Genomic DNA, 20,591 nt, shown 5'->3' on the forward strand with positions numbered 1-20,591 from the left:
GTACAAAACTGAGTTGTGTAGGGGGAGGGCCATTAGCATAAGAGTCACCATCCTGCCTTGCAGGATTTGCCTCTTCATTGTGGCCTCCAGGTGAAGACGGTTCCCCCCTCTGCTGAAGGCAAGCTAGTCCTTAGACATCCAAAAATTCCTCTCCTCCCTGGAGGGATGCAAACCTGGCTCAGCAAAGCACCCAGGAACCTCAACACATGTGCAAATATTTGGAGTCATTAGTCATTAATAGTCCAGTCTCTCCCAGACACCTAACTGGAAATATTCAATTCAATATTTATTTACCCTCAAGTGTTTTTGGTGATTAAACCACTTTTGTTTTGACATGGTTGCAAATGTAATACCTCGGAAAGTAGGGAGGCCCTGAGATGTGATAGCTATGGTTATGGAATCCCTAAAGCAGAGTTTATATGAACATAGCCTTCTGAAGAGAAGGAATGACAGTTCTGATGAATCGCCCTTCACACTCAAGATGTTCACAAAACTCATCAAGATACTAATTTAGATCTTTGAATGTTAACATCACAGTTGACCATTAAATTATCCAATTTGATTCTAATATACCAGCTGTCTCATTATTAGCTTTTCTCCTAGCTGTTTCTCAAGAAAGCATACACTCCAGAAATGATTTTTTTCATTATTTGGTGCCATTACGAGATGAAAAAGGCACTACTTCAATTTCTTCCAATTGTTAATCACTCTTAATGTTAAAAATATTAAAAAATTACACAATCTGTTTTACTTCAATACCTAGTTCTTGGGTCATTTTAGGATTTTTTTATTGCCATTATAAAGACTACTTCTGTATTCAGTATTTTTCCTCTCCAGAGATGCTCCACTTACTATAATCAAAACATTTCTCTTGTCTTTGATCACCTAAAAAGAATAATTTCCTTAACTTTTCTCCTCATAGAATAGCTCTCCAGCTTGTGAATAATTTTTTATGTGCATTTTTTTCCTTCTTTCCAGCCTTTGACTTTTTTTTCCCAGATGCACTTCTTGCCTAAGTTATCAGCTGAGAGCAGAGTTTTTGATGCATTCTGTCAAATGAATGAATTTCCCCAAGCATTTTCAGAAGATTTATTATAAGTATTGCCATGTGAACTGCAAATCAGCAAAGCATGCATGGGTAATTAATGCCCATTTCATATGAAATATGAAGAGTAAACATCATTAATTTGGTTTGCATAAAAACCTTTAAAAATCAGCATAAATATTTAATACTCTTTCAAGCATATAGAATTTCTTTAAACATCTCACCTCTTCATTTAAACGAATATGACATTCAGTATCATACATACTGTGCATAAAAAGGTGATCAAATAATAAAACAGCGACCACTTTTTTTTTCTGTAATGTGTAGCAATGGATTATTCTTCTGAAATCCTAAACTTCTAGAGGAAGAAACACTGCTGCTTTCCTCAGACTTTGTTGGTATTGAGTATTTAACTTCAGAAACTGTCAACAACCCCCTTATAAAATTAAGATAGTATGTAGAAAATAGTAGCAGAAAAAAGTCTCACAGAAAGATGAATGAAAAAACAAAACCATGATTCCTTCAATTTTAAGACGTCCAAAAATTTTCACTGCTTGGATGTTTTTTAAAAGAAATTCCAAAAGCCTGGATATCTGTAGAATTGTTCTGAGGAAACTATTCCCCCACCGACCTACCCGACTCCTTTTATGAATATTAAGTATCACACTGAAACATTACAAATAGAATTGACTTCTGCCATTCTTGAGGTGCTGTGGGATAGGAACTATCTTTCCTTTCTCTCCGTTTACTACTTTTGATGCTCCCTCAGTACAAGCAACATCCTCAAGATGGAGAAACAAACTTGACAATTAGAGTCAGAAGGACTTGTGCAAAATGAAAAAGAAAATTTAGAAATAATAAGAAATAGTAAGAAAGAAGGTACATTTACTTTTTTTCTCTAAAATCTAAAATTCAAAGGGGTTTTCTGAAGCATGACCCATTTTTCTATCTTTGGAGACAGCTGGGACAGAGCAGTTGTGCACATATTGAAACCTGCAGATTTTTCAGAACTCTTGGTCATATGTGTCTTTTCTGCCTCCCAGGTTGAATAGGTATCCCATATGCTTAAATGCTTGCACTTCAAGCCTTTTCAACTTGACTTGAATATACTCCTTTTTTGAGTGTGGTAAAGAAATCACAGAAATCTTGGACCTTGGTCTAACTTCAGCTATGTAAATACAAGCCTGGATTGACAGTGGACTGCTGTATAGGGACTGCTAAGTTGAAATACTGTAGAAAAGGAAAAAAACAACAAAATATTAAAATACAGCTAGAAGACTGAGACTGTTTTGCAACCTAAACAAATGAAAATTGTTTGCAGTGATAGAAGCCGTATTTTGCAACAGTCTCTGCCTTCAGCTGTTCCCCAGCTACAGGCAGTAGCTCATCAGAGATGCAAAATTTGAGCTTTATGGCCACAATATGCAAGCATATTAGGCTTGAACTTAATTGGAACTCATAAGAATAAAGTCCAAAATTGAGTAACATTCAGGGGTTTTCCAAGGTGTTAAAATGCTAATTTAATTTTCCAACATGGAAAATTGAATTATTGCACATTCAGAACTGTCCTACCCTCTCTTGGCATGTACAAAGGGATCCAGTTCTGAGGAAATAAACCACCTTATACACCTACTATGCTCACTTGCCATGCTGTATTCTGTGTCATTAATGCAGTTTTGTAAAGAAGCCATCGGTATCCTTGTTTGACTATGTTATACTGTTCTGCCAGGTAGAAATGGGATATAGTGATGTTTACCTTTGGAAAAATCTTAGAGAATTGGACAAGAATTTTCTATATATTATAAATGGTTATAGAGACTCCCATCATATGCGCAGCTATACTTCAGCCTCCGAGTTGTGTAGCACTTCAGGAAACACTAAACTTTCTGGCTTCTAGTCCATGAAATATGCTGAGTTCTTTAAGTGAAGCCTTGTATTGGTATGGAGGTCATCTCTTATTCCAAATATTGCATTGCAGGATGCTAAACAAAATACTGAAATGTTAAATGTAAATATAGGCCATTCTAGTCCACAGTATGAGAAAACTGTAAGTATTTTTATTCAGTCATTTGCAAATAAGTTATTAATAAATGTAAATGTATTTCAAATTCTCTACTACAAGTTAATTCTAATTTTTTATAAGCATGTGTAATTCCTGTAATTGCATTTTTTCTTCTGCTTTTATTTTTGGTAAATGTCTGAGTATACTAACTGAACTGTGGAATTCAGAGATGTTGACTCTCTGCCTGGAGCACAAAACAGAGCCAGTAATTCAGTAATGGATGAAACTACCCTATATGAAAGATTCAATGGGTACGACAATGTTTAAAATATTTATTTTTTGTTTCCAAAGGCTTTCAAAACAAAACAAAAAAAATAGAAAAGGGAAAAGCAGCCATCTGAAGAATAGTATTTGTGAATAACCTGCTTCAGATGATATCCCAAAGGTCTCCAATCCATTTTGGTCAGGATATAACAAAATATATGCTAGCTCTAAAAAGAACACTCTCTTCACCTCTCAAATCTCACACATTTTGCTAGAGATTTTATTATTTTTTTAGCCCTCTGAAACATCTGGTGTAAGAAGTTGTTGGAGAAAGTATCCTGGTTTTGATAGACCTGTCATCTGCTCTGTTCTGACTCATTTTATGCTCCACCTGTTTTGTCATATTGAATCATATTTAGCATCTCTTTGAAATTTTGTTTAAAACCCATCCAAATACTAATCGAAATTTGCACAATATGCATAAATAAAAAACTGTAAAAAATATTTTATGCAAGATCTAGAAGCCCTTTTGTCAGAACTGAAAGTTGCATATTTTTTTCTTTCATATATTTTCAATAAAGATTGTTTTTCAAAGAAGTACCCATTCTAGCTGGTATGTGGAGACATTGAAATGCTAATATTTTATTCTGAAGTAGGTAGAAACATAGTGTTAAAGCAGAGAAAGAATAGGAATATCAGAGAGAGGTTTCTGTGCAATTAGCTGGTAGAATGATGCTTCCATTTATTCTGAAGAGTTACAAACTCCTCAAGATATTCTAAGTTAATGGATTTCTCTTCAAAGTAGACTTCAACTAAGTCAAAATAAGCATATCAGAATTCAGCTCTGAATGTTTTGATCATTTTTTAAATGGAAGGGCATTCATTGTCGGAGGGTTATACTGAGTCATACAATGGAATAAAATGTCAGATCTGAACATGTGTATTTATAGATTTTTTTTATCCAGAGTGACACTAGTTTTCATGCATCCTGTCTTGGAAATTCTTTCTGGTACTATCAATGTAAGTGCCTGGTATTTATTTTTGTGTCTTGCCATTTCCAGTGTCATATGTCTACATTGTTCATACTCTGCACAAAGAAAGAAAGGAACATAAAGAATTTAAGTCAAACCCAAAACAACAGGCACAGAAAAGAAAGCCAAGAAGGAATCCCTTAGTGTTTCTTATCATCAAGTAACAAATTATCACTTTGGCTTTTCCCCCTCATTAGCGAGGCTAAATAGCAGTACTTTGTTGCCAGTGGGTAAGTAAGAATTTAGTCTCACTTTACATGAAGATGAAAAGTAAAACCACTTTGCCATGACCCAGGAGCTGCATCAGACTGAATAAAGAATGAGATAAATAATGCAAGCCACCTAAACTAGGATTTTTTTTATAACCACATTTAAATATTCTTTGATCTTGCTCTCTGACTCCTGCTCTCAGTACCATTTGAGAGACTGGCTGGGGGCAAAGCTAAAGATAACCCCCTGAACAAATAGATTGTTGTCTGTGATCGTGGAATATATTAGGAGATATTCTACTAAAATGAAAACTTGTACATCCTTGCAGTCTCCAAACTGCTACTGGTTATGTGAAGAGCAGAGTAAACTGTAGCAGTTAAAGTGCTGGATAGAAAAAAACAAAGTTGCAAATTGTTTGGGTTTCCTTAGGCTGTCTGGTCATGAAGTACTCTTTGCTGTGGTGACTTAACATTTTCCTGGTTTACTCTTTAGTATGTGTTGAAAACAGCTCAGTTTCTCACTTGTTTCTTAGTGGTTGTAACTTTGGTTCCTACTGTCAGAAGATCTATGTCATGGATCTCTTGCAGGTCAGACCTTTTCTTATTTGCATCAGTAGAAATGATAGCAGTATGTGATCAAACTGTTCCAGGACCTGGATTACCTCTCCTATTCTTCTATGGAGGATGTGTGTTGATTTTATTTTATTTCTCTTCATTTCTTAATGACCTGGAGAATCTACATCTAACACCATCTTAGAATATCTGGAGGCTGCTGTGGTAAATTCTTGATTAGGGCAAGATGTATAGTATAGCAACCATTTCCTGTCTATCTTTATCCCCTCTGAGATCATCTCCTATTTTCTGTTTCTGCATAGGATGGATTGGCTAACCTGATCTTTTGAGCAATCCTTGTTACTCAGAAAGGAAGTAAGGTTCTCTCTTACTCTGCACAGTTTTCCTGTAACATATTACTAAGTTTATTGTCTCAAGAAATACTCTTACAGTGTTAAATGTCATGTTTTTTTCTCATGTTACTTCCTTTTTAGTAGATAGAATTTATATTTAGACTGCAGGACTGTTTCAGAGTTTATTGCATTGAAGTGTTTTATAAGAGAGGTGTTCCGGAGATGGAAAGCAGATAAATATCCATTGAAAGCTACAAGGACATTACCAGGATGTCCAGAGATGCAGTTAGAAACATTAATCCTCAGTTAGAACTGATGTTGGCCAGGGGTGTCAAAACCAACAGGATGCTAGATTGTGTCAAAAAGAGCATCAACAGCAGAGATAAAGAAGTCATCATCCTACCCCACTCAGCATTTGTCAAGCTGCATCTGAAATCCTTATTTCACATTTGATCTCTGCTATGCAGAAAAAGATTCAGACAGGCTGGAGGGGGTCCAGACAAGGGCCACAAAGATGATGAGAGGCCTCAGAAATCTGATGTAAGAAAAGCTGAGAGAACTGGGTTTGTTCAATCTTGGAAAGAAGGCTTAGTGGAGAGCTTCTCACCATGTTCCAGTATTTCAGGGATGGCTCTGAAGAAGACAGAGACTCCCTTTTTCACAAGAAGTCACAAAGAAGAGACAAGGAATAATGGAAATAAGGGGGAGATTATTTGTGGGGAGATTCTGATTGGACAGGAGAGAAATTTTTTTCACATTGCAATGCCCAGCCATTGTAACAATTTCCCATGGAAGTGGTGGGTTCCCAAACGTTGTACACTTTTACAATTCAGTTGGACAGGTTTCTGGGCTATCTTGTCTAGACTGTGCTTTTGCCAAGGAAATTTAAACCAGGTGGTCCTTGAAGTCTTTTCCAACCTGGTATTTTATGATTGTAAGATTCTATAATGACAATGGCTCATTTGAAATGTTGAAAAAAATGAATCTGTCATGGTTTAAAATGTTTTATCCCGTCATGGGTAACTAGCTAGATAAAAAATAAGAAAGAGGGACAAGGAAAAAGAAACAAAAAGCAACCCCACAAATAATTTTTTCCTGGTCCTATTCAGTCTATTCATAAATCATCTGGAAAAGGGATAAGTAGTAAAGCAATATTGAATGGATGTAAGATAAAATATAAGTGGAAATTCAGCGTCAAAAACTACAAGACAATGAATATGTTGGTAAAAATAAATTATTTTATACAAAAACTGAGACCTGAATTATCTATTAAGATTCAGGAAAGAGCTCTTTCTGTCATGGTGAATAGTTCTTTGTAAATGTTAGCTCAGTGCTCGTTGGCACTCAGTAAGGCATGCTAAGAATTATTATGAAAAGATTAAAGAACACAAGGGAAAACAGCATTATATCAGTGGATAATCCCATGATGAGTACACATCTACAACTTTCTGTGAAGGTCTATTCAGGCTTCCACTTTCTTAACTTCAAAATATATTAAACTTGGGAAGGTGGTTTGGCAAGGATGAGAGGAGATAAAGAAAATTTTTAAATGACAAACAATTAAACAGGCAGGCACTGTGTAGCCCAGAAAATAGAAGACTGAACAGACTTTTGTGATGAGGACTTGTAAAATCATGAATGGTATGAAAGCAGTGAATAGCACACGGATTGGGGGCAATTACTATTTCATCACATGAAGTTAACTGGCAGGTTTTAAAGAACAGGAATTACTTTTCCATATGATAAATAATTACACTGTTGAAGTAATTGATACAAAATGTGGATGCCAAAATCCTCAAGGGAGATCAAAAGCAATGTCAGAAAAATCAATGCAAGAAAGAGTTATTCTGCACAAGGAGACAGAAATATATTAATCTTAGGAATCCCTTGCTTGCAGAAACCTACATTGTTAGCAGAGGTGATATATCAGACCAAAAATAAACCCAGGAATCTATATTTGTCCTAATCTCATGTTTTTTCCACTGATATCTGCTATGTTGCCACTGTGAGACAAAAGTGATTACAAGGCTATTTGGCTTAATCAGTACATACATCCCCGTATTTTATAGTCTTAAATGCTCTCTCAATTCTTTCTGACACTGCCTGCATCACAAATCTGTCTCTTGGTGACTCAGTGTTTTTGGAGTGGTATCTGTATATAGTCTCTTCTAAAATGGAATGTGTGGCTCTATGACTATAGAGTAAAGGCTTTGTGAGGGCATGCAGAGTTTGCAGAAGAGGTTAATGTATTTTTTCTTGGCTTAGAAAAGACCATTTGTTTTCTTATATCCTCTGCTTCCTTCCACCTACCCTCAGTGTCCTGACATGATTTTTAAATATAAATCTTCCCCAGATCTCTGTTTATTTTGAGCTTACAACATTTTCTATTATAGTTTCTGGCCCTCATATTATGGATAAACTCACTATTTAAGTACATAAGAAGTGTACCTTACATGACCTTTAATGATGGCCTTTAAGAGCCATTTCTTCTTTTCCTACAGGCTGATATGTTGAAGTTAATATAAATTAATTTTAAAGGGACAGAGGAATGAGAAAGACTCTTGGGTGCTGGGGTTACCTTATGGGTAACTCAGATCCAGTGCTGCTGTCCCACAGACAGAGCACAGAACTGTTACAGGCAGCCTTGTCTCTAATCCCACCTCTGGCCCTGTATCCAGCTGGTCCAGATGAGTCACCCCGAGTGGACCCTAGATGGAAGTGCTGACACTGTCTGCCTGTGTGGATGGCCCTGTCACTATCCCCAGTGATGCCCTACCCAGACCCTGCAGTTCTGCACCGATCGGTGCAGGCAGCATGGAGCCTGTGCTGGGGAAACCCGGGAACCCTGGGCTCCCAGCTCATCCTACCCTGGAGACCAGCCCCACTCATGCTGCTCCCTGAAACCCAGGTTCAGTAAGGTGAGAATTAACCTTGCCAAAATCCTTTAAATATGTAGATTTATATTTACATATGAGTTGGAAGTTCAGTGCTTCTAACAGTCTTTAGTCTTAATACTCACTACTTTGGATTTCGGGTGAACAGACTTTCGTCTTGTTCAGGGTTTTGCTTGAAAGAATCACACCTACTCCGTGAGACTTGTTTATTTAACAGCAATATTAACCCACAGTATTTACGTTTAATCATTGTTTTCATAAGCTCATCCTCTAGAAATGCAGAATAAAATACTTTATTTTCTACCTTTTCTGTTTAGTTTATGGTCACTCAGGTCTGAGAATGTATATGGAGAAGAAAAAGCATGATCTTTATATGGCCTTTCAGATTTTACCACAAACTAGAGCTGTAAGATAATATGAAAGCTTAGTTTATAAAACTTATTTAGAAAATGATAACAAACTGCTTAAAGATGACAGAGAGGTGATTGATACGGGCTAGAGATAATGTTCAAACATTATAAGTAAAGGAAAATTAAGAAATCTATAAAGAAAGGGATTGTATAAACCCAAAGCTCAAAGCCAAATTAAAAAAAAAATAAAGAAAAAAGAGGGGAGTAAATTCTACCAAGACTTTAAGAATGGCAAAAAATATAAAGAAGAAAGGGAAACCATAAAGGAAGTTTGAAGTAGAACAGAACTCATCGGATTAAGGAAAACACTTTATTTTTAAGGAATGTAATAACCCCTATATAGTATACTATATTTAGCAACACATACATCTAGAATATGCTCTTACTGGAGATTTCTGTAACACTTTTTTTTCCATGTAGGTTACAGTATAGTTAAAAATCCCTTTCTGTTCAGATAATTTACCTCTCACGCCATTTGCCTTTCTGTCTTGCCTTTTTTCCCCTTTCCTTCCACATTTCTGTACCCTTTTTCATTGTTTCCAGCAATTTTACATTCCTGGTTTATCTTTATTGATTATCAATATGGAAAGTATTGTTGTGTATACTCGTGAATGTCAGTATTTTCCTAATAGAAAAAAACAAAGCCGTTCAATTAACTTCATTTCCTTTTTATGTAAATAATCATTTTATCAAAAACTTGAGGGTAATCAGGCAAAGAAAGAGAAAAAAAGCAAAAGAAAGAAGAAACATTTTCAGTTATACAACATATATGCTTAGAGAATTTTGTTCTACATTATACGGTTCAATTTAGTATTTACAAGCTGTTTTTAATAGAATTGTTTAAATGCCATAAAGAGCATATTAATAACAGCAAATAAAGACTGCAAAGAGTGCAAAGCCAGACCATACACAGAGAAAGGCTTCTTGAATTATTAAAAACAAGAAAAGCAAGAGGGTAAGCTAATTTGTGTCATATCCAGGTCACTGTTCTAATCATGATTTCAATCCCATGTAACACTACCTCTTACTTTATTGATGTGGTAATTGTTTCTGTTCATGCCACAGAGAGAACAATAATGCCCAGCTAGAAATGTGAGCAGCCTAGAAGCAATGCTAACTACTTGCTGTCCACACAATTAAATAATTAAATGTAATTTCAGATACTCCAGTTTCCAGAATGGTTTGGTCAGGGGTAAGACAATATTAACTGCTCTACAAAATCAGAAGAAGGGAAGAAAATTTTCCTCTTTGGAGCAATAATAGACAAAGTTGCTTTAATTCTTTTTACACTTACTGTACTTTCAAAGAAACACCAAGAAACTAAAAAAGATTCCCAAACTACAGTTCAGCTGTCAGATATATTATATTTGCCTAAAATTATTAGTGCACTTCTTAATAAAAGCTGTCTTTTTAGACATCTTGCAAATAAGCAGCAAATTAGACATGAATACTGTTTTGTCCTGGAGTAATTTGCAAGTGTTCACAGAAAAGCTGAAGTATGGTGAGTGCTAGAATTACACAGTAAAATATAGTAAGGAACATTTATCTGTCCCAAGGTGTACATTTTATTTTCTGCTAGTGAGAGGAATGTAATGTTCTTGTCATTGCCACTGTGAAAGTTTTTGATGGGACAGGTAACAAGAGCACTCCATTTATTTTTCACTGCTGTCTATAAATATATAGTATGATTGCTGGAAGTACACTGATGCAAATGATAATAATTATTCGATTTGAGAAGCACTTTTCTCAGCATGCTCTTCAGCTCTAGTTATATAATGCGATAATAATGACTTTAATGTCTCTTTGTGATAAGAGACAAATTGACAGATTTTGTGTGTGATAGAACACCTTCCATAATTGCACTGCCTCCTAAACAAACCTAAGGCCTGGTTCAAAAAAATGAAATTTTTGAGGTGAATGAAATTGTGCTACTAAAATTTAATTTTAAGGACAGAAAAAAATTCATGTTACAACTATTTGATAATTGATACAATTATTTTAGAATAATATTTTACATGTAGGCAGAGCTGTGCAGGGAAATATTTTCCTGCACCATCATGAACCATCTCACAACCTTTCTGTGTTTTGTATTATCATCTTCTTCTCTCAGAAGGATAAGGTAAGTTATCAGTAATTTATTCAGGACACAGCAGAAATTATGAGCAGAATTAGGATTACAATTAAATCTTTCCTCATCTTTTTTTTAAACATCAGACTATGTTTTTTTGTTCTTGTTATTCAGAAGATATTGTCAGACACCAGAATTTAAAATGAATTTATGTGCATATCATGCTAAGTGTATCATTCAATATCAAGTAAAATGTTTTTAAAATTATAAAAAATAACTTGAGGCATGCACTGTAAACCAGAGCCAACAATTATTTCAGCAAGCTTTGTTCATGAACAAAGTATTGCTAGAACCACTGATTTTCCTGTGGATTATTTTTCACTTTGGTGTTTGGGTTTTGGTTTTTTGTTTTTTGGGTTTTTTGGGTTTTTTGGGTTTTTTTTTTTTGTTTGGTTGGTTGTATTTGTGTGTATGGAAAGTTAATAATAAATTTAATCATCTAATAATCAAAATAAGTCTCAGGAGATGGTGACAAATATCCACTAGGAAAATTTTAGTAATGAGATTTTTGTTCTCAGAAAATACCATTTTCCCCAAACCAGGCCTTATTGCTGTGATGAATTGGTTTTAATGAAACTCTCTAGGAAAGGTTTTACTAATCTTGGGTAGGATATATTTTAAAGAAGAGACAAGTGATACCCCAGAATAATAAGTGAACAGGTAGTAAGGATATTTAACTGATGTAGAAGACCTGAATTAAATTTCTTCCCTGAGGGATTTAATAATTTCATACTTTATGTGTCCTATCAATTTAGTTATTCAGAGGCCAGAATCACAGTGCAATGTATCTTTACCACCCAGGAATTCTTCTAAAATTCAAAATGCTCTGGTGAATTGGAAACAGTATTTCCTTCTCATTCCTCCCTGTGAGGAATGAAGGTAAATTTTCTTAGAAGATTAAAAGTGACAGTAGACCATATTCTGATGGATTTAATATGTATTTTAAAACACAGAGGAGTTTTAAAATTAAATCTGATCATATGAAACTTCTGCTAAGGAACTGATCATGCAGTGTTTTTTTTGTACAAACCACATATTTGTGCCTTGGCCTTAAAAAATAAAAGAAGAAATCTCATTTTATCTTGTTGCGAGTAGCAGATAACTTTGGAATAAAACCTGCATGTTCCTGAAATCCTATGACTTGGGTGAGATATGTTGTTTTTATAACCTGAAGTATATTTAATCAAAATAAATTTGTTTTGGTTGCAGGTAGCAGCGCTACACTCCATCAATGTAACGAGGTCACGGTTAAACTTAATTAATTTTACATGGATATACTGTTTCCTTTGAAACTTCTGGTTCTACCAGTAAGTAAAAATAGAATTGATGGATGATAGATGCAAACTTTCCAAATGGGATAAGCAATAAAGTTCAGTTGGAAATTGCTCCCTTAGAGAGAAATTAAACTTTTAATTCTCAGACAAGTAGCAAGATTTACTAACAACCCCACCCAAAATAAAAAAAAAAAAATCACCTTGAATAATAACCACAGGATAAAACCTTTAAAGATGAAGAATTTGCCTGAATTTCTGAAGTTTTAATCCACTGAGTAGAAGGCTTCATTCCCTCTGTATAGAATTAGTTTATTGGAAGTGGAAGGCTTTGGTATATCCTAGTTCAGTATGTCAGTTCCATACTGATTTAATTAAAATCAGTAGGAATTTTGTTGTTCAAGAGTATCTCCTTTGTTTGGGCTTCTCTGTCATTGCAGTTGCAAAACATTCAACAAGCAAAAAGTAAGAAAAAATGCTCTAAACATGTAGAAAAAACAAAGGGATTTGGGAATAGGATTCAGACTCTAATTGTAGAGATCTCATCTGAGTTAGCTGCTGAGTTCCCTCTATAGCAAAGAGAAACACACAGTCAATTTGAACAAGTGATTTAAATGACCTATTCTTGGTATGTTTTTCATCAGGTGAACTGTGCCCTATATGTGCCTAATCCCCTGCATTTTAACTCTACTGGAATTTAGACTGCTGTGGATGCTGCCATTGGGAAAACATTTCAGAGAGCTCTCCAATCGCAAGAGAGCTGCCTGGTTGCTTTTGGAGACGGTCATTGAACAGTAACATTTTAACTTGCAAGTTTGGATTTAGAGGTGTAAATCTCTAAATCTGCATAGCATCATGTCCTTCACCTGAATGAAAATCCTGTTAGAATTTTGCCTAACTCAGAATTTCTGAGCAGGTGATTTAGAACTAGAGTATGGCTAGACAGGAATGGATTTTTCTATCACCGTTAGTCCTGTCCAACTTTTAGATTCATTCACTTCTAATTAGTCTTAAATGGAGCTTAGAGTGAATGGACTGGCTGTAAGTCATCTGGCTGTTAATGGCTTACAGAAGAAAAGTACTGTTAAGGGTAAGATTCAAAACTTAATTTCCTCTAAAGCTTTTATAATATTAACTCCTCATTGTAATGCCTTATCTTGCACCTTCATTTTTCTCCATTGGATTCCTGCCTCTGCTGATTCAGTAATTGAACTTTGTCATTATCCCATGCCAGAGTGGCTGGAACAAGATGATTTTTAAGGTCCCTTCCAATCTATGCCACTCATCCAGTGGGTGGCTGGGCACTGGAACAGGTTAAACGTGTCAGAATTCAAGGAGTGTTGGAAAATGCTCTCAGGCACATGGTGTGGTTCTTGGAGAGTCCTGTGTAGTGCTAGGAGTTGGACTTGATGATCCCAGTGGGTCCCTCCAACTCAGTATATTCTATGATTCTCTTATTATATTAACAATACATTGAGATTGTTAATCTCAAATTGATTGGTTGATAAAATTTCATTACCAAACAAAAAAATTGCAAGAGAAAATGTGATTTTAAAGCATTTTTGCACTCTTTTCAAGATTGAAAATGGGCATACTTGGGAAATTTCCCCCCTCCGTTTTTTTGTTTTCTTTTTTAAAGATTAACATAATATCTGTGAAAAATCTCAAGATTAACAAGACTAGACATTTTGCCTACCAAAATTATTTCATAGTTTACATCTGTCCTTTTCTTCAAAAATCGTCTGTGTTTTAAAATAATTAATTGATAACTTTTAACATATGTAAAATAGTAAATACATGACTACCTCATACTCTAGCAACTAAGAGTTATGCTGAAAATATTGACTTGAATTACAATTAGGTGAAATATGGTCGTTCATTAAGCAAAATGGTCCATTTTAATCAACTGAAAGAATGTATGAAAACACTGTGATATAACTTGGATTATGTGCACAGCTTGTAGATGATGACAGTGATGTCTTAGGGCAAATCTTAAGTGGCATCAGGTTTGAGCTATAAATACATGAAAGGAAAAAAGATCCTTTAAATAAAAAAAGATCTTTTAAAGAAGAAATCTCACTGTTTGTTTTTTTTTGCATATGAGTAATGGAAAATTCTATTAGTATCTATAATTTCTGACTTTGATAACCAGAGTGCCATACTTTGATCCAAGTTCCCTGCAGGAAAGGAAGAAAGAGCTCATAAAAAGAGATTACCTCTGACTTTATGACTAGATAATTATAGAAGAACAGGAAAATATCTGTTTCTCTTGTATGCTTCACTTGTCCCCTAGTCCATGATCTATTTGGGAGGAAATATGAAATAAATCAATAGAAGAACATTTAAATCCATTATTTTCACATGGGACAATCCATTCTTTAGCCAGTCTGCTCAATTCCTTGAAACTAGAACATTGCTCTTGGTTTCTAGAATGTGCTGGAAAACCAGGATCTCAATAGTAGATTGAAAGAAAGCATACCATTGTTTACATCATCTGATCAGAATGATGGGTTTAAGAAAAAATCCTCCCCTTGTCTTCATTCATCCCTGGAAGTAGGGCCGTGAGAATGGTGAAGGAATGTGAGGGGAAGCCTTGTGAGGAGCAGCTGAAGTCACTTGGTCTGTTCAGCCTGGAGACGAGGAGACTGAGGGAGACCTTATCGTGGTGTTCAGCATCTTGCTGAGAAGAAATGGAGGGGCAGGTACCACTATGTTCACTCTCACGACCAGTGACAGGACTCAAGAAAATGGCATGAAGCTGAGTCAGGGGAGGTTTTTGTTGGATATTAGGAAAATGCTTTTCACCCAGAGGGTGTTTGGGCACTGGCATGGGCTCCCCAGGTCACAGCTCACAAGCTTGGTCACAGCACCAAGCTTGATAAGAGTTCAAAAAACATTTGGACAATGCTCTGCAGCACATAGTGTGATTCTAGTGATGTCCTGCACAGGAACAGGATTTGAACTCAATGATTTTTGTGGGTCCTTCCCAAATCAGCATATTCTATGATTATATGAAATAAAGAAAATATGAGACAATCTTAGAGTCCATTGGCCAGATCACTCAGTTTAAGATAATTAAAAATTTACATTACAAATCAACTTATTTTCAAATCTAATGGAAGGACATAAACTTTGTGATATAAGGTATCACAAAGTTTTGGGCATCACATTTGAGGCATACATTTTAGACTTTTGTAGCTAAACAGAGACTAAAGGAATAAAAACTTTTGATAAGTCTATCTATCAGCTGGAAAAAAGGTACACTTCTTGTTAACTACTTAAAGGAAAATAAATGCAGAACCAAGCTACAGCCCACCCAACACTGTAGAGGATGATGGGGCTCAGAAACTAAGGCAGATCCTCAGCAGTTCTCTCCTTATTTTTCTCTACCCACATATGATCTTACAGTGTCTGACAAAAAACTCATACATGCAGAATGACAGATGAAACACTCCACAGTATCTGAGGACAGATGTGTGAGATTGTGGGATTGCTTCCTCCTGACTTTTCACCATGTGTGGAGTTTACTGATTACACAAGATATTTTTATTTGATGTAAAAGCTAGTTATTACTGTTATTTAGGCCTTAATTACTCATTTCCTTTTCTCCTCCTCTCTTTATCTTAAACTTTTAATTAATGTTTTCATTATTCCTTAATTTAGAAAAATCACTTAATATTCCAGTCTGTGATATAGCAACTATAAATATATTCCTTTATTTATCCAACCACAAAGGAAGAATCTAATTTGATACAAAAATCAGCAACAAATTAGGAGCTTTCACTGGCATCAAACAAAGGGACAGGAATGGAAAGGCAAATAAAGCACCTCATTGTTACTATTCTTTCCCAGCAGATAAAACATCTAAACTCTATTTAATATTTTATAGTTTATTCAAAGTACAGTATCAGTAGAAGAGATGAAGAACACCCAGCTATACTAAATAAAGTGGGCATTAGGGTATTTTCTTTAGATATGGATTTAAATGTCTTCATGCAAAGAAAAGATGTGAATACCGGTCTTCCACAGAGAAGGAGAATAATTAGTAAATAGGATAAATAATAAAAGAGAATGCTATAACATCTTCTCTTCCATTAGTATTCCCTTGCTTCCTAACTTTTTTTAAAGAAACCAAATCTTCAATCTTTCATAAACTCTGAAATAATTGTTATTTTATTTAATATATGTTTGTGTGGAAAACTGCCTTTTAATTCTTGGTCAATGCAAACCAAATTTTATAATTTTTTAATATTTTTCTCAGCCTTGTAAGACTTCAAGTCAAACACATGTACATCTCTTACCACCACAGACACGCAACTGATTGTCCCTTATCTTCTTTCTCTAAATACAACCTTTCTGGTTTCTAGCATTTTCCTCCAGCTAATGTGTTCTTTGAGCACATGATTTTTTTTCCTTTGAAAGAGCAAGTCTTTGTTTATGCTGTGTTATGGATACACTAACTTTACAGTATGATTGCTTTCAGCAGTGCTAAGTCTTGTCTTAGTAAGCCTGTGATTACTGATAACTAGAGTAAAGCAAAACCCTCAAATTTGTATTGTTTCATTTTCAGAGAAAAGCTTTGACTAAGACAAAAAGATTATTAAAATCTATTGAAACTCTATATTTAGAGGCTTTATTATTGTTATGGGAACTGAGAAATTCTTGGCATTTACATGGGGATCTGCCCATTCATCCCTCCAAGGTTCTTCTGACAATGTTTTTCAGGCATTCTTAGTAAATATGCTCAATTATTCCAGACAGAGTGTGTGGGAGAAGAGAGATAACTTTCTGGCTGGTTGATTTGCTGATTTATATTAGTTTTTTGTTAGATTGTTAGATTTTATTTTTTTTTTTGCAACACCCCATTTTTATTAAACCAAAGTAATGATACAGTGAGTAAACCCTGCCATAATCTGAGCAATTTCTAGAATGCATAGCAATTATTGTAAATCACAGAACTGCCTGATGTCCTTCACAGACCCAAGATAAACCAAGATACACACTTCCATTTGAAAGTGCTTATCACCTTATTTTCTCTGGTTCTCAGCACATCTGCTAGGAAAATTGTTCATCTACAACACCAAGGAAAGCAAATTGCCTGTTACAGAGATCAGCCATGAGGGTGGCACAGCCTGAAATGAAAATAATTAAAAGCTGTCCTTCTACAACGAATTTATTAAATTTTAAATCATTGTTATAACAGATGAATAAAAACAAGACCTGCCTATGTTTGATGTCAATTTAAAACTATGATTTTTTTGCAGTGGATAATAGGTTGAGTAGGAGCAAAATTTTACTGTATAACTGGAGTCATTTGTTTCATTTGAAACTCTTGAGGATTGTCAAAGTATTTCATAACAGTTAAAGGGACAATGATAAGGTCAGTATATAACCAGTGGCAGTACTGCTTGTTGGAGAAATGACAGTCCCACAGGTGCAATATTTGGATATTGGGCCTATCACTTCTGAGGTAGTTCAAGCCAACCAGGTCAATTACAGAGCACTGCTTTTGTTCCTCTGCCTAATACACCCATTCATTGTAGTCATCTGCCCAATAATTACTGACTCTTAAGATTCCACTGAACTTTTCAGTGCTATCCACTGTCCAATGAGATGCAGCTGAGTAGAAATTTATTTCCAAGCTATCCTGCCTTGTTTTCCCATCTAATACACCAGTTCACCTACAGACTTAAGAAAGTAAAGCTCTGTAGGAGGTGCTTCCACATGAATGTCAGGCAAGAATTCTTGCTCTGATCCTCCCTCCTCTATATGGGGTTTTCCATGGCGTCTGTTTTGAATTTCAAAGAGTGGTTCCCCTCAGCTTAACCAAGGTAGATGAAACTACCAGATAGCCAGGCTGTTCAGAAAAAGTTTTTAAACTATGGGTTAGCAGTAGGAGGGTCATTTGTGCAAGAGATAAGGCCTCCAGACAGACTAGAATAAAGTTTTACAACTTAGATGGAGGGTTGAAACGTATTTCTACCATTTAGGCTTCATGCCATATAATTTTATAATGTGTGTCACACATCTGTATGCATGTATGTCTGCCCAACTAAACATGCATGAACATTAATGCTCACTAGACACCTGTGCTTTTACTTTCCACTGGCTAATTCTGCAGGGTGAGAAGAGAAAGAGATTATTTGTTTTAAAAAATTAAAGAAATTGAAAACTTTAATAATGTGCAAAATTAGATTGACACATTTATATTCAGTTTACTTCTCCAGAAGTAGTTCTACATAAGGAGGGAGACTGATTATGGGAAAAGATCATTTTATACATCCATGACAAACCATGTCCTTCGCTATTTTTTTAACTTATCCCAAGGAGTATTCTCAGTGACTGATCTTTTTTTTCCTCGCTGCCTACTTTTTTACTCTAAGTATCCAATAATTACAGTGATAGAGGATTGTTTAGCTAGTAGTCATATCAATAAGTGAATATATAAAGAAAGAGTATTCACTTCTTAAAATCTGTCCCTATAACTAAGACAACCATAGGCTTTATTGTGATTGCTACAACTCAAAAGTTCCTATCAGGCACTTTGTAATAAAGTGGTTTCCTTTGAAATTCTTTAAAAATATCACTTGTATTTGATTTCAGATGCATTAACAGATAACTTTAGTTTGTTCATCTAACAATTCCACTAACATGGGGAGGGGAAGAGAGGAAAAGAGGTGAACCAAGGTAATATAAAATCAATCTGTATCATAGTTCCAAAAGATCTAGCACTACATCATTACATCAAGTCTGCCCCTTTTTCATCAGAAGTTACAAACACACAATATTTAATGCACTAGGTATTTTTTAATCTCAGTTAATTGTGCCTGATTGTTTCAGATTACATTTCAGAATGTCATTCAGCTTTGATCTAGAGATACCAAATGCCTACTTTTACTCCTTTATTTTTTCTACAATAGGAAGTGTGTTGTGTTTAGAACTTATTTTCAATGTAATCAGTCCATTATTTCCTTTAAGAAAAGCAAAATATACTAACTCTCCAGTCTTTCAAATTAATTAATTTTCTCTTAATTCTAAAATAAATTTGTGACTTATCTCCATATCCCCTATTTTTAAATTACCTTTTAAAATATAACAAAAAAAAAGGATGCAATGTTTCAGCACTATTCTGACTAATGCCTTGTAGAGAATAATATAATTTCTCTATTTCTGTTTTTACTTTCCTGTTTGTAGAACAAGAACAGAAAAAAACCTCCAAAACTTAGGGGTTTTCCTTGCTTTTTCTTTTTCTATTTCATATATTTATGGCATTACATTGGAGTTCAAGTGGACTTGTTTATTCAATCACGATTTATTAAGGAATATAAAATTAAAACATATATCCACAGAATCTACCCATAAACCCGAAATTAAAGGTTTTCCCACTGAAGGTTTTTTGCCTGGCATCTCTCATTAAGGGGTAGTAACTGCATTCACTTTAGAAATTGAAATCACATAATGCTAACCTTTGAAGTATGTCATTTATTTAGAAGTCAAATATCTTATACTAGTTTGACTTACACCTTGACTTCACAAAACTTATAATTTAATCAAAGAGCAAATTCATGTTTACTATGTTGAAAAGATGAACTTTGCACAGGATCATTTATATTTTGATTGATTGCTATACATTCTTATCTTTTAATTCACAGAATCCTAGAATGGTTTGGGTTGCAAAGGACCCCAAAGATCATCTAGCTCCTACCCCCTCTAAAACAGGCAGGGACAAATGTCACTAAACCATCCTGCTAAAGCCCCATCCCACCTGGACTTGAATACTTCTGGGGATGGAGAATCCACAACTTCATTGGGCAGCCTGTCCCAGTGCCTCACCAGCCTCACAGTGAAGAATTTCTTCCTAATTTCGAATCTAACCCTACCCTCCTTCAGGATAAAGCCATTCCTTCTTGTCCTGTCACTTCATTTCATTGTAAAACATCCCCCTCCAACTCTCTTGTAGGCCCCATTAAGGTACTGAAAGGTGGTTCTAGGTCTGCACAAAGGCTCCTCTTCTCTGAGCAGAACAACTCAGCTCTCTCAGCCTTCCTTCACAGGAGAGGTGCTCCAGTCCTGTGACCAAATTAGTGGTTCTCCTCTGGACACCCTCTGACAGGTCCATGTCCTTATACTAGAGGCCACAGTTTGCTATCATGTTAGCTGCACAACACCTTTTTCTTTATTTTGCCTAAGTTTTCTGTATTATTTTACTTGTAAATATTTGGGTCCTCACATCTTTCTGAATATTGGTATAACACCTGTGTTCTTCTAGTTACTCTGCAATTTAAACAAATTAACCACCAACGAATCTAGGAAAAAAGGTTCAGCTCTGGTGTCTGTTGTTCAGTATTCTGTTTGCTATGGGAAATAGAGTCTAATCCTTATGAAATAAAGAATATAATTTCTTTCCCACTTACTCATTACCAGGTGAATGA

This window comes from Zonotrichia albicollis, chromosome 2 (genome assembly GCF_047830755.1).
Source record: "Zonotrichia albicollis isolate bZonAlb1 chromosome 2, bZonAlb1.hap1, whole genome shotgun sequence".
In the NCBI taxonomy this organism is placed as follows: Eukaryota; Metazoa; Chordata; class Aves; order Passeriformes; family Passerellidae; genus Zonotrichia; species Zonotrichia albicollis.